Source organism: Mustela nivalis, assembly GCF_964662115.1.
Source record: "Mustela nivalis genome assembly, chromosome: 17".
Classification (NCBI taxonomy): Eukaryota; Metazoa; Chordata; class Mammalia; order Carnivora; family Mustelidae; genus Mustela; species Mustela nivalis.
In genome coordinates this window covers 38,676,712-38,690,373 of record NC_139036.1, presented here as the reverse complement: position 1 = coordinate 38,690,373, position 13,662 = coordinate 38,676,712, and the positions used below count along the sequence as shown (strand labels likewise).

At 52.6% G+C, this 13,662-nt stretch overlaps 1 protein-coding gene across 5 annotated transcripts in view; it reads right to left on the bottom strand.

The window, feature by feature from the left end:
- Positions 1–13,662, bottom strand: part of HOXB3 (homeobox B3) — a 40,756-nt gene that overhangs the window by 11,877 nt on the left and 15,217 nt on the right. Inside the window, exon 2 of one of the 5 annotated variants that reach the window (XM_082704777.1) lies at positions 12,315–12,490. The gene's annotated coding sequence lies outside the window, so the exon portion shown is untranslated. Of the gene's footprint in view, positions 1–1,865; positions 1,884–2,315; positions 2,497–7,264; positions 7,286–11,780; positions 11,797–12,314; positions 12,491–13,662 lie in introns of those variants that run through there. The other 4 variants (XM_082704780.1, XM_082704783.1, XM_082704775.1 and 1 more) reach the window with 4 other exon arrangements.

Below are 13,662 nucleotides of genomic sequence, written 5' to 3'. Positions count from 1 at the left end.
ATCTCTGAGTTCGGACAATAAAGGGCACCACCTCTGCCAAAAGCAGAGTATTTTTTCTTGGAATTAAATGTTTACACCCCCCACTGCTGAGCACCAACCCCACGCCTGGTTCTCCTTGCCCCCCCCCCAAGGCTCATACACTGGTTTTTACCACCACTCTGTGCGTGTGTGCGTGCATGTGTGTGTGTGTGTGTGTGAGGGGGGGGGATGTTCTCTATCTCCATCACCAAATCAAAAGTGCTATTTTTGGACACAGCAACCTGAGCAGTAAATAATTAATTTGTATAATTAGAGGAGGAAGGCTTTGGCCTGGCAATTTTTAACCAGGAGTCAATGCACCCATTGTACCAGCCTGGCCTTCTCACCCGACCCCCAACTCTGCCCACACACCTACCAGCCTCCCCAGCTGCCTCCTCCTCAGTTGGAGACCAGCATTTCCAAAATGGCCAGAAAGAAGGTTTCAGAGTCAGACTCTGCTCCCTCCCCAAGAAAGTTCCATTCTCTGCCTTGCTTCCCTCTACAGAAATCGGTCTGCTTGCAGCTACCCCTCAAAGCTTGCTTTTCCTACCCCCTAATGCTCTGCGAACTCCAGGTCCAGGCTCTCTGCTCCTGGGACACATGAAATCCACCTCCCCAGTTCAAGATGCCCCAACAATGCAGCGAGTTTGCATTTCAAGAAACTCCCATTAATATCAATTTACTTCACTGAAACCTCGGGTTCTTCATCAAGTTGATGATTTATGATAAAATCAATTAAATTACGGCCACTTAGGGCCCAGCCGCTTCCTCTCAGATTTCATTGGTGCGGGGCCCAAGTGTCTGGTGGAAAAATGCAAGTTTAGCTGGAGGCGAGGAAAGATAATTCTGCGGCTGAGAAAATTTAATGCAAAACAATTTCCAGGCAAAGCCAGGCTTCTAGACAGAAATGCAAGAGCCACCAATTGGCCTGAGGAAATAACTATCTGGGGTCAAAATATTTCTCTCCCCACCCCTCAGCATCCTGTATGGCTCTTTTGCTCTGTTCCCCTTTGTGCTCACTTGCCCCTTCCCAAGCAGAGACTTTGGGAAAAATTGGAGCAGTGATGGTGGAACCCATGCCTGCCAAGGCCCAGGGTCACACCGCTGAGCTCTGCTACTATTCTGGGGTCTTTTTCTCATCTCCTCCTCTCCTTCCCACGCAGCCATGCTCACTAATTCCTTAGCCTCCCATGGCAAAGTTAAAGGTTCAAAGTGAAGATCAGGCAGTCCATGCACATGGCCCAGAGGGGCGAAGGACCAGTCCAAGTGGACTGTCTGCACATGGCTGTGGGCGGAAAGAAAGCACATTCTGGACCAGCACCACCCCATGGTGAGGGCACAGGGCAGCAAAATGTGTTTAAACTACCACATCACAGAGGACCAGGACCAGAGAACACCGAGCCTCCTTCCCAGCCCCGTGTGCCCACTCACAAAGCGACGCTGCACCCCCATGGACCCCAGCCTGAGCACATGTGTACCCCTGCGTGCTAACACTCTCACACAAGACACAAACACACCTCCACGTGTGCATGCTTGCACACTATCCTTATACATCACACAGACCCACCACATCCTGCGCCTGCAAAGGGACAGTTCCCACCATCTCCCCACATCTGGGAAAATAAATCCCAGCGAAGGAAGCTGGCATCACCTCCCACTCTTAGGAGAGGGGCTCCTCCTGCCTCTGCTCTGTTTGGTTTTTGGTTTCCAGAGCAGTCTGGGAGTAAACATAGCTTCTCTGAAGCCATAAATCACCCCCTCTCCTACCTTCTCAGTTTAACACCCGGCCTCACCGCAACCCTTGTAGTTTCAGCTTCAAATAACCCGCCAGGTGCTAAAAGGCTCACCATGGTGACAGCTGGACTGTGGGAGCAGGGCCCAGCTGTCCCCCCAACCCCAGGAGATGCCCCCGCATTTCCTTCATAATGCACAGCTTCCAGCTCCCCTGGAAAACCCTCCAGAGCGTCCAACACCCTTCCTGAGCCAGAAAGCTCCTCCACCCCCTAACTGGGTTCCTGTCCACACACGGGGCGGGGGGGGGGGGGCGGCGTGCAAGCCCACATTCCTCCACATTGCCCGGCACACCCGGATCCCTCTATCCCCTCAGCACCCACCGGCCTCTTTAAGGTGCTCCCATCTTTGTTTTCCACAATTGGGATCCGCCTCTTTCCTGACCCAGGAGAGAGACCTGGGGGCTGGGGACTCGGCCTGCCCCTACACACACGTACCCACCCCCCCACAGACACCCCCACACCCCTCGCCGGATCCCGGCCGCCAGGCTCCGCACCCCCACTTACCTGTGCGGACTCCCGCTAGGGCGCAGGCCGCGGGCAGCGGGGAGCAGCGGGCGCGCGGGAGCCGACTGCCAGGCCCGGGTCCCTGGGCCCCAGCGGGGGCGCCCCGTCCGCAGCCCGCCGCATCGCGCTCATGCAGACCCCAGCGGGCCCCGGAGCGGCGGGCGGCGCGGGGAGAGGCCCGGAAGCGCTCGCCCCCTCCCCGCCCCTGCCCCTGCCCCCGCCCCCGGCTTTGTTAGGCCCTCGAGGCCGCGGGGCGGCGAAGCGCGCGCGGAGGCTGCGCTCGGGGCGCTCGGGGTCCCGGGCCGGAGAAGCCGGAGCGCCCCCTCGGCGACGGCCCGCGTGGGGCTGCGGGCGGCCGGGCGCGCCTGGCACGCAGCCGGATCGGGGCTGCGAGAGCTGGCCGAGCTGCCGGGCGAGAGGAGCCGCGAATGACAGGGGGCACGGCGAGGCGCGGGGGGCGCCGGGGGCGCCATGGCGGAAGGCGGGCGCACGGGCGGCTCTTCAATGTCACCAGCGAAATGGGTTCCATATGTCCGGCCCAGCGGAGAAGGGAGGGGAAGAGAGAGAGTTCTGGGCAGGACGGGACGGGAGGATGGGGGTGGGGGTGCGCAGTGGAGGGAGAGAGCAGGGGCGCGAGGGGGAAAAGGGACGGATGGGAGAAGCAAGAAGGTTTGCATTTTCCAGGTTCCCTGGAGTTTTCTAAAGCAGCTTAGGCTGGTAGGAACTTTCTTTCCCTTTTTCCTTTTCTTTTCCTGAAAGATGGGGGAGGGAGGAGATTAGTAAGGGCAGCATCCGTTTGTTCCTGCTGGGGCTTCAAGGGAGGAGATGTGGATTGGAGGTGAAAGGGAAAGTTCTTAGGCGGCTGGCAGACCGACTTCTTCTCCCTCGCCCTGAAGAGGGAAAGAAGAGATCAAACCGGCCAGGGGGAAGAGAGGCCAAGGAAGGATTCCGGGGTCCAGGTGTGAGCGCCTGACCCCAAACACCACCACCACGCCACCACCCCTGCGGAATTTTGGGAGATTCCGGCCATTAAGTTACTAAAGGTGGTCCGTGAAAAAGGAGACTGCCCCGCTAGCACAGTCTTGGCTTCTCCCTGACACTTGGGTTCCTACCCCAGCTGCCTCACACCTGATTTAGCACTCCCGACTAAGGGCCTACCCTAGGGGCAGTTCCTTCTGGGTCAGCCCCGGGCTGTGGGCAGCTGCCTGGAAAGAAAGCACAGAGTCTCCAGGAGCTTCCAGACCCCTCCACGTGCCTGCCCTCCCCAAGCGATTGGACTCTTTCAACATGTCTCTCTATTCTGTCTCTCCCTCTCCCTCTCCCTCTCTTTCTCTTTCTCTTTCTCTTTCTCTTTCTCTTTCTCTTTCTCTTTCTCTCTCTCCCTCCCTCCCCTCTCTCTCTCCCCCTGTGCCTTTTCTAACCATCTTGTTGTTTTTGTCCCTTTCGCACGGCCTCATTGTCTTCTCATACTCTGCCTCTCTGTCTTCCGTGAGTGTGAACTGAGCCCGTGAAAGACTTAGCAGTATCTCCAGAAATCACTTCTGGGCTCACTCACTAGGCTGCTCCTCTCCTTGGGGCAATGTGGAGCCCTTGGCCTCAGGGCCCTTTCATCTGCAGGGAAAACACATCCTTCCATCACAAAGACAAAGTGAGTGGTTTCTTTTCTAGTTCCCTCCTTCTCACTTAACTGTGTGTGTGTGTGTGTGTGTGTGTGTGTGTGTGTCCATCCAAGTTGTGGGGTTCCTTGTCCCAGGACAGCCTCCCTGCCACTCTGACCGGCCTTTGTCTTTATTCTCCCTGTCATCTTCTCCTTGGGCTCTGCCTTAACTTCTCCCCTCAGAAAAGGATCCTGCTGCTTGTTCTCTCTGTGGGGCCCTCCCTTTTTCCTTCATCCTCTCTCTCTCCTCATCTTTTTATCCAATTCTTCTGATGGCTAAAGCACTGGCAGCCTGGCTTCTGAAAGACATGGAGATAAACACTATCATTACTAAAGAAGGACACCGGCAGAGTCTGGACAGAAGACGGACTCAGCAGCTTTCCGAAAGCCCCTTCCACCAAATACGTTCTACTTCATCCCCTGGACAGCACAAAAGCAAATGGGGTGCATATGTGCAGAACAGATAAGAGCCAGGGTGCTTCATGGCTAAGTAAACCATATATATATATATATATATATTTATATATATATATATATATATATTTTTTTTTTTTTTTCTTTCCAAACTTGCTGACTTGAGAGCGGGCCTATATCCCTGGATAGAGGGCATTAGGCCTTACACAGAGAGATTCTGCAAGGAGCCAGCAACTAAAAGATAATGGTGGGGAGGGAGGTTCTCCCCGCTTTTTTTCTCCGGGGAAGACTCTGAGTGTGAATTGGGGAAAGGAAAGGGAAGAGGGTATCCCCAGGGCCAGAAGAGACAAAGAACTGAAGGAGGCTGAGAGAATGGAGAGGAAAAGAGAGGGGATCAGACCTCCATGTCACAGGCAAAGGCAGCAGGACTAGGGGAGACAGAGAAGGAGGCATAGTTGGTAACACAGGGGTAGAGGCCTGTAGGACTGGTTCCCAGCTCACACCCCTAGTTCTGACCTGTCCCAGAGAGCAAATCCTTCAGCTTTCCTCTTTTGTTTCTCATCCTCCAAAACATGCTGAATTCAGAAGCTAATAAAACATGGGTCTACCCTCTTCCTTCTCCCCGGGTCCCTCCTCCTCTCCCAGGAAGAGGTAATCCTTCCCCGCCTTTCTTAGGGACTCCAAGACTTTGGCCTAAGTTCTGGAATGCTGCTTTGGGGGTGAAGTCCGCCTCCCCACATTTACACCCCCCCCCAACCCACACACAACTTCCCAGGTAAGGGAGAAATACATACTCGCCTCTCACACTGAGTGTCTCTCACACTGAGTGTGTGTGGGATTCTCCAACACTGAAAGAGGGAGGCCTGAAGGGCTGGAGCCCCCATCCCTCAAGTCTGCCTTCCCCAGCACCTTCCCTCTTCCCCACACTCTCTGGTCCCATCAAAGCTGCCCCTGAATCCACACTCTCCCCAGTTCCATTTCTCCAGACTAGGTAACACCACACCCATCCCAGCCTAGGGTCTTGACCTCTCCTTCTCTTTTTCCCTAAACCCTTTTCAACCCAGACTCCCAATCTGGGAGGCTTCCTCCACTTCCTGCCCACAAATCTGCAGGTTAACAAGGACGGGGCTCAGCGCCCCTTGGAGCCGAGCATGGGAGCAAGCTCCTGGCTGCTCCAGGACCCCGAGGCCTAAACCACCACTCCATGAGGCTGATGCCATGAATAATTAACACCTGGGCGCGGTGTCGCTCTAATTTTTCTCCTCGAAGGTTTACACTAGCAGGCAGAGTTAAATATCATGGATAATAGTGGCTATAAAGTCACTTGGCCGGGCTCCAGCCAGCAAAGGAAAAACCAGCAGCTTGCACTGTACTTGGCAAAGACTCTGGCCCTCCACCACAACTTTGGGGTGCAGTATAGAATGTCCCCAGAAGCTACTTCTGGCTTTGCCCTTGACCATCAGGCTCTTCTCTAATGGGGAGGGACTGGGACCCCCACATGAAACCCAAAGGGAAATTTACCAGCTCTCCTCCCCGCCAATCTGCACCCCATTTGCTCCCTCTTTGGAGGGGGCCTTAAGGAGGGGAACATACCCTATGTCCTGGAACCCTCACCAACTCCCTGGGACCACCTGATTCCTGGAGCATTTCTTTTCTAGGGAAACTTAGAGAACTTCTCCCTGCTTTAGCCCCAAACACACAGAGTCCCTCACTGCCTAGGAAACTTTCTTTGTTTCAGGAGGTCGAAGGAAGGCTACTGGGGTGTGAATTCATTTCCTTGTTTTGTTAGCCAGGAGGGTGGGGAGCCAAGGCTTTCAGCTTCTCTCCCAGCCCTTCACCCTCAGTCCCCATGATCTCCCCCCAATTTGGGGGGCTCTTTCCCCACTCTCACCATCTTGCTGTACATTGATCCTACAGATGACACTTCAGTACTACAACCGCATCCTTCCAGCCCCCTTCCCACACTGCTTCAATTTGACCCCCATGGATGACCAAAATCTTTGCCTTCAACTCCAGCCATTTCTCCCTCCGCCTCCACCTCTCCTGCCCCCAGGCCCCTTGTGCCTTCAGAGTTGGGCTCTTTACCCTGGGCTGGAGTCAGAGCAGCCAAACTCCTGGAAGGGAATGCCTGAAAAAAATGGAGCTCTGTCTGCTGCTTCAGGAATGTTGGCTCTATCAGGCTTGCAAATATAATTTTTATATTAGGTCGTGGTCTTTGACTGGGTTTATATGCCAATGAGGCATTTCTGGTTTACCAAATTTATACAAATCTCGCCTTAATTGATAATCACAGATGCTGTAATTTAAGACCTCCAGCCATAGAGCTTTCATATTAACTGCTGATATATTACTGCAAATCGTCTGAAATAACCAGCTCCTGGGAGCAGAGCAGAGAGGGAGGAAGTGGCTCCGAGACCGAGTCTCTCCCGGCCGCAGAAATAGCCGAGCTTCCACATCATTTTCCGTGAGAAATGATTTATCGAAGACATGGCCATAAACAACACAACTCGCTCACAAACACACACAGACGCGTGCGCGCACACGCACACACACACACACACACACACACACAATGGCGGGCATGTCGGTCGAGAAGCTGACACCCATATTGCTATAAATCAAGAAAAAGGTTGGAGGAGAGAGACAGAGAAAGAGAGAGGGGGAGAGAGAGAGAGAGAGAGAGAGAGAAGAGGAATATTCCTAAAATCTCTATGCAATGCCTCAATGGGTATAAACACACAGAGCACCGTGTGAAGAGAAATGGCAGGAAATGAAGATGGCTATTTGTCACAGTTTACGACAATAACATTAATAACAAACAATAAATTTACATGGACATATAAGACGCGGTAGGTAGTGAGAAATCCCTTCTACTTACAATACCCCAGCCCGCGGTGTGGCTCCGGCTGCGGGGCTCTTTTATTGTTGCCTCCCTCTCTTTTTCTCTCTCTCTCTCTCCCTCTCTCTCCCCCTGTCTCTCTCTCTCTCTTTTTTTTTTCTCGGGGTACAGGCTTGTTTTTCAAAGGACAGTTGAATTGCACGTCAGAAACAGGGAGACCGAGGCTGCGATTTTCCTGACAAATACATATCTATTCTGCAACCTCGGCATTAATTATTTAATGAATCACGTGACCAGGAGGGGGAAGGGGGTCTTTCGATTTCAGACTCAAAGGACCACTGTGACCTTCCCCTTCAGGAGGAGAAATTTTCCTGCAAAATAGGTTTTCCCCCCAACCCACCAATGGAAGAGTAGTGAGTTCTCCTACTCTCTCCCATGTTCCCATCTATACCTACCCTCCCTATAGCTCCCTAACCTCCCCGCCCCCAGACACACACTTACCCACAGCCCACCTCTCCTCTCTCCCTTCTCCTCCTGCTTCTGCTTAGTTCGTGGAGGTGCAGAAATAGTCTGCAGGGGCGTCTGGGGGGTGGGGGTGGGGTGGGCGCGGAGCCCTGCTCCAAGCCCCTGGATTTCTCAGCTCCCCGTTCCTCTCTCTGCATCCTCTAAGCTCAAGATTTCCCCCCAACTCCATTCTCTCTCTCACTCCTAGGATATTGATCTTAGTGGGGCCCACTCCCCCCTTCCTAAAAGACCAACAACCTTTCTAAAGGGACCAGCTTCAAAAGAAACCCTTCGTTAAGTCCAAGTTACATATGTATAAAGAATGGGGCTTCTGGGTTTAATTCTCCTTCTGATCTTTTGTGGTACCTCTGGAAGGGGCAGAAAAGGGACAGGGTGAGGAGATGACTCGGGAGCTCCCACAGCTGAGAATAACCGCAAGGGGGACTTTTTTTTCCCCGTCCCTTGTGTTATTACCAAAGGAAATCAAATTCTAGTGACCAACTGAGCATACGCTCTAGAGACAAAGATCCCAGACTAAGGTGTCTATACAAAAGAAGTGGACAGTCAGTGTCTGTCTACCTATGTCACACCCCATCCCAGTGACCCCCTCTACCCGCAACACATCAGTGAAGACAGCCGAAGATTTCAACTAGAGGGGAAGGAAAGGGAAGAAAGCAGCTTTGAAGTTGGCCTGGCAGCCCCGGGGTCCCTATTTCCCAGGTGTTAGTACCCTGAGCTCCCAATCAGCAGACAATGGAGCCTGATCGATGGGGAAAGATTGGGGGGGAAGGGAGGGAATCTCATAATAAAGGGTTAAACAGAGGGATGGTAGACCAATCCATTCCCTAGGCCTAGAGAGAGAAAGGGACACATGCCTTCGTCCCAGATGTAAACAAAACAAAACAAAACGAAACCAAAAATCCCCAAACCTTCCTTCCCTTACAGCTTGGCCCCAGAACTTGCAGACCAGTTACAACCAGAATTGGAGTCCTGGGCCACTGGGAGGGGTGGGAGTGCAAAGGGGAGCAGAAAAGACATTCCTGGAGAAGCCGCCCGCTCGGCACATTCCCAGCCTTATCTTCAGCAGCTCCGGGCGCAGCCTGGCCTACGCCGTCAGAGCAGGCAGGGTAGGAGAATAAATTCAGCTTAGGGTAGGGGAGCAGGGGCCGAGGGGGCACCACTGGTTTGTCTGGAAAGGTCCGAACCAAAACCAACTCAGTGGGGAGGTGGCTGAGGACCCAGATGCCTTACCAACCCCCCAAAGAAACAGCTACCCTGCCTGCCAGCCCGGTAAGTTCCAGCTGGGGCGGCCGAGCAACCCCTGCCTTCTCCTCAAAATCCCCGCTCCTGACGCCCGCCCGGGTGGGGCGCCAGCAGGGCCGCACTCTGTAGAGGGGTAGTCGGCTTTGATTGTCCAGATACAAAACACAGACTGGTATTGAATTCAGCCTGCTCCCGATGTGGGCCCTTAGCCTGGCTCCTGCCCAGGCAGCTCCTTGCAAGATCCTGGCCACGGATCTATTACAAATGGTCCCCTATAGGAACACAGTCCACTAAAGTCTGAAAGAAAAAAAAAGAAAAAAAAGAGAGAGAGACGGAGAGAGATAGAGAGGGAGAAAGGAAGGAAGAAATAAGCAGGAGCATGGGAAGACAGCACTCTCTGAAACCGAGAAATTGTCGTTGAAACCGAGAAATTGTCTTTAAGGACAAGAAAACAGCAGAATGACAGGAAGGCACGCCAGGCAGGTTCTGTTAAAATGCCCACCCTCTTTTCGGATCCTGGGAATGTCCATGTTCAAATAAACAAGTGCCTGAGCGCGAGTGGAGCGCTTTCTTGCTGCCGATAAAGCGAACGTTCATTCTGCAAGAAAGGCGAGATTGATTTACGAATCTGAACGCTCCGGTTTTATGGCTGATCACAAATCCGTCAGCGCTCAACTCACGCTGGGAAACTTCCCAACTCTGTTTTCCAACCAGACTCTCCTCCCCAGCGTGCCACTCTTCTCAGGGAGACCCACCACCGGCGCTGCTGCCCCGGCTCACTCGCTCGCACTCGGGCAGGACTGGGGCAGCCCCTCTGTCCCCAGAGGTGCAAGTAGGAGGCCAGCGGCAAGGGCCCAAGAACCTGAAGGGAAGAGAGGGCAAAGATGAGGGGTGCCGCTGGAATTCTAGAAGGTGAGCCCATCCAGCTGGGCAGCCTGCTGGAGGTGCTCAGCCCTGAAAAGACTGGGGGTCTGGGAGTGAGGGAATAGGGAAATCTCGAAGCTCTTGCCTCAGTGGTTGAAACCCTTGAATGAACCCCAATCTTCCCTTCCATTGTTTCCTTCCTCTTTCCCTTTAATGGACCCCTCACGGCAGAGAGCACCTCCTAAAGTCCCAGGTGGCTACAGCTTCCTCACCTGGGCCTCTAGAGGGCTCACAATAGCTTATCTGCCCTTCTGAGTAATGGGTGCACATCTGACATGCGCCCCAAACGTCTGCAGCCCAGGAGCGGCCTGACCCCCTTTCTACTCACTCCCTCTCCTGCCTGAGACCTCCAGCCCCTGCGTGGATTCCCCCACTCAGGGACAAAGGAGATGGTACCAACAGATACTAGCTATTTCTTGCCTGAGTTAGAGACCCCAAGTTACAGGAGACAATTTACAAAATGCAAATCAGTACCCGATACACATCCCAGCAAGGTTGGGTCTCTCCTAGTTTTAACTGAAGGAACATTTCCTCTCTTCCCAGCTGGAGTCTGTCTGTCTGTCTGTCTGTCTCTCTTTGTCTCTATCTCCTCCTAAAATAACGGCAGCTGGTGTGGATTTTAAGATGAATCAGAGTAGAATAGAGATTTGGAAAGGCTCCATGTTAGCAAATTCTCCACCCATCTCTTAAAATTAAAAGTTGCTAAAACTTTGGTTAATGTGTCAGAGCTGTTCCTGGAAATGGGCAGAACAGCCTGTCCTGACCCTTCTCCCACTTCTCTTGCTCCTCTGGTGGGAAGGCATCCATGGCCTCTGTGAGTCGCTGGGATGGGGCTGGGGATTAGGGGAAGAGGGCACAAGCGACTCTAGGATTAGCTTCCTAAACAAAGGAACTTCAGAAAATGGGTTGAGAAGCTGTGGATTTGGATCTGAGACCTGGAGAGAAAGTTGCCTCCAAGGGACTGTCGGGGGGGGGGGGGGGGGGGGGAGGCTTCCCTCTCTTTAGAACCCAGAGGCTTGTTCCCTTGGCGCTCTGCAGTCCTGTGGACCTCTCCTTTCACCTCCCTTTGTCTCTCCTCCCTCAGCTCCCTCCAAGAGAAGGAGGAAAGGAGGCATGAGTTGGACATGGTCGGGGGAGCGGTTAGAACCTGGCCTGGGAAGGGAGTTCTACACCGAGGGCCAGATCAGCACCTTACTTCCCTCCCCTATCTGTACCCCTGAGCTAAATTTTTTACTCCTTTTCTTCCCAGTGGACAGTCACAGAAAAACAATCCAGAGATTCCCAGATAGCAAAGAAGGGGTTGGGGGCCAGAGGGAGATGGAGAAGGCCGGCCACAGGACAGCCCGGGAGGGGCCTTCTTGGCAGAGGTCTGACTTTCCCTCCTGGGCAGCAGTCAGGAGCCAGGAGCAGCACACTGTCCAGTCTCAGAGAGGTCAAGGGGCTTCCGAGGTCATTTTGTGGTTCTAATACTGAGCTAATCGCCTAGAAAACGTGGCCTCTCCATGAACTCTCTCTCCTGCCAGCCTCCTGCCTCCTAACCCTCAGTGAGCCCCAGGGTAAAAGGGCCAGCACATTTTCAGGTCTGAGCCAGAGCCCGCTGGCTCCCTTGCCTTCAGAAGCAGGGCCCCACAAAGGGGGAACAGAACCCCCAAAACAAGAGAGGAAAAGGAAACCAAAGTGAGCACTGAGCCTCCAGGAAGAAGTGGGGAGCAGAGATGAAGAGGAAGATTCTGGCACCAGCGAACCTTGCCTGTAAACGGAACAGTTTCCTGCTCCAGAGTTGCAAATATCTATCCAGAATCCCATGCTAGACACAAGAAAGAAAGAAAGAGCGAAAAGAAAGAAAGAAAATGAAGACATCTACCTATACCCAGCTCCAAGCCTGGGGCATTCCATCCACGAACTGCATTCCATTTTTCCAGGAGGCGGCAGTGACATCTCCCCGGTAAACAGACATAAGGGACACAAGCCCCCAGTGTAGACAAGCAAAGTCACAGAACACACTGGCCACATGTGCGTGTCCCGAAACACGCACACTTGCACACACACGTGCTGGAGCTCTCCAGGCCTGCCGCATTTTCCGAAACCCTAAAAGCCCTTCTGAGCTGCCTCCCAAACGACGTTCTCTGGGGTTTTTCAGGGGCTCTGACACCTCCGTCCCAAGCAGTTCAAACACTCTCCAGGTGTGAGGCCCCTCGCTCTCCCTCTGACCCAAGCATCCGTCATCATAAAAGGCAACAAATCTGACCCAAGCATCCACCATAAAAAAACCGGCGAAGAAAGTTGAAAAAGGAAAAGAAGGAGGCAAGAGAGTTTCTTCTTTCCTTTGTAAAAAGAGCTCATAAAACGATTAAAAAAAAAAAAAAAAAAAAGACAGCCCAGGCGGGGGCTTTGTTACCTCTGCGTCTCTCGCCTCCTCTGGCCCGAATTCCGCGGATCCCATTCATGACGAAGGGCTGCTTCCAAACTGAGAAAAAAGTTTTCAACTTTATGGTTCCAAATTTTTTCCCCCTCGCAGATCCGGGAGAGCCAGCTAACACTTTTTTCCCCCAACAGCCGGTCTGCGGAGATTTGCTGTTGAATAATAACAAAGGAGAGAGGATACGTATTTAAAGAAAAGAAGTGATTAATGGTTTTCTGTATAATTCTCACATTTTTCTTAGCTCTTGTCTACACAGAATGGCTGTGAACTTTAAGCTCCATAGAAATCTTTTTTTTATTCTATTCATACCTTCCAAGGAGCAGCTTTGATTTGGTTCTATAGAGACATTCCTGGGGGGGCATATGCTTTTTAAGAACTATTTTCCCCCTCCACTAAGGGCGGCCGCATCCCCGGGCAGCTTAAACATCACACCGCGATTCCACCGAAACAAAGCTCGCCGCTCTGAGCCTCCAGGTCTGGGCAATTTTTTTATGAGGCTTCCAGAAGCATTTCCACAAGCCGTTCTATGGCCCTTTCCCAAGCTGTGGACACGGGCCCCTGTGTCCTGGGCCCTACCCAGCCTCAAACTCCCGGGCGCTGCAAACCAGAGGAATACAAAAGAAATAACAATAAAACGCGCTGGTAGAATCAGCTATGTTTATTTTCTGGAGGGAGACAAGACCGACTGAAAAAAAAAAAACCACTTTTAATTGCGAATGCTCTTTTGAGCCCCAAGCTTTTTGGAGGCGGGTGGCAGTATCCCGGCTGCCACAAGACCAGAGAAACCCACCCCCCTCCCCAGGCTGGAGCCCTCAGACCTTAGCACTTCTCTTGGGTGCTGCCCCAAAGCTTGTGAGGGTCATGGGCACCCCCAACCCCTTCCCCCACTCCATTCTAGGGGTGACTGGGACCTCAGAGACAGAAAGCTATTTGGTCCCCAGTCATACTTTCGATACTTTCTATGAGAAAGAAAATGAAAATTAATACAGGAGCAGGGCTTCACAAAAGAGGCCATTTGTCTTCTTGATTATCTATTTGCTTGTCAGAGTTTGAGCTATGGCACCGGCTAGCTCCTTTGTAATATAAAAATACTCTGAAAACCTGCAAACACCCAGAAACATCTGTGCAAAAAATTAGACTCATTAAAGCTTTAAACACCTCAGAGGAAAACGATACCTTCTTAGGCGGGAGGAAAGAGGCCGGCCTCGCAGAATCCTCCCTCCGAACCTTAATAAGCAAAGAGTCGTCTGTCTAGAAAGAGACAGCTTAACCGCATTTTATTTGCTTATGACAAATAAATCACGATATGAAAGCCTTTGCCATA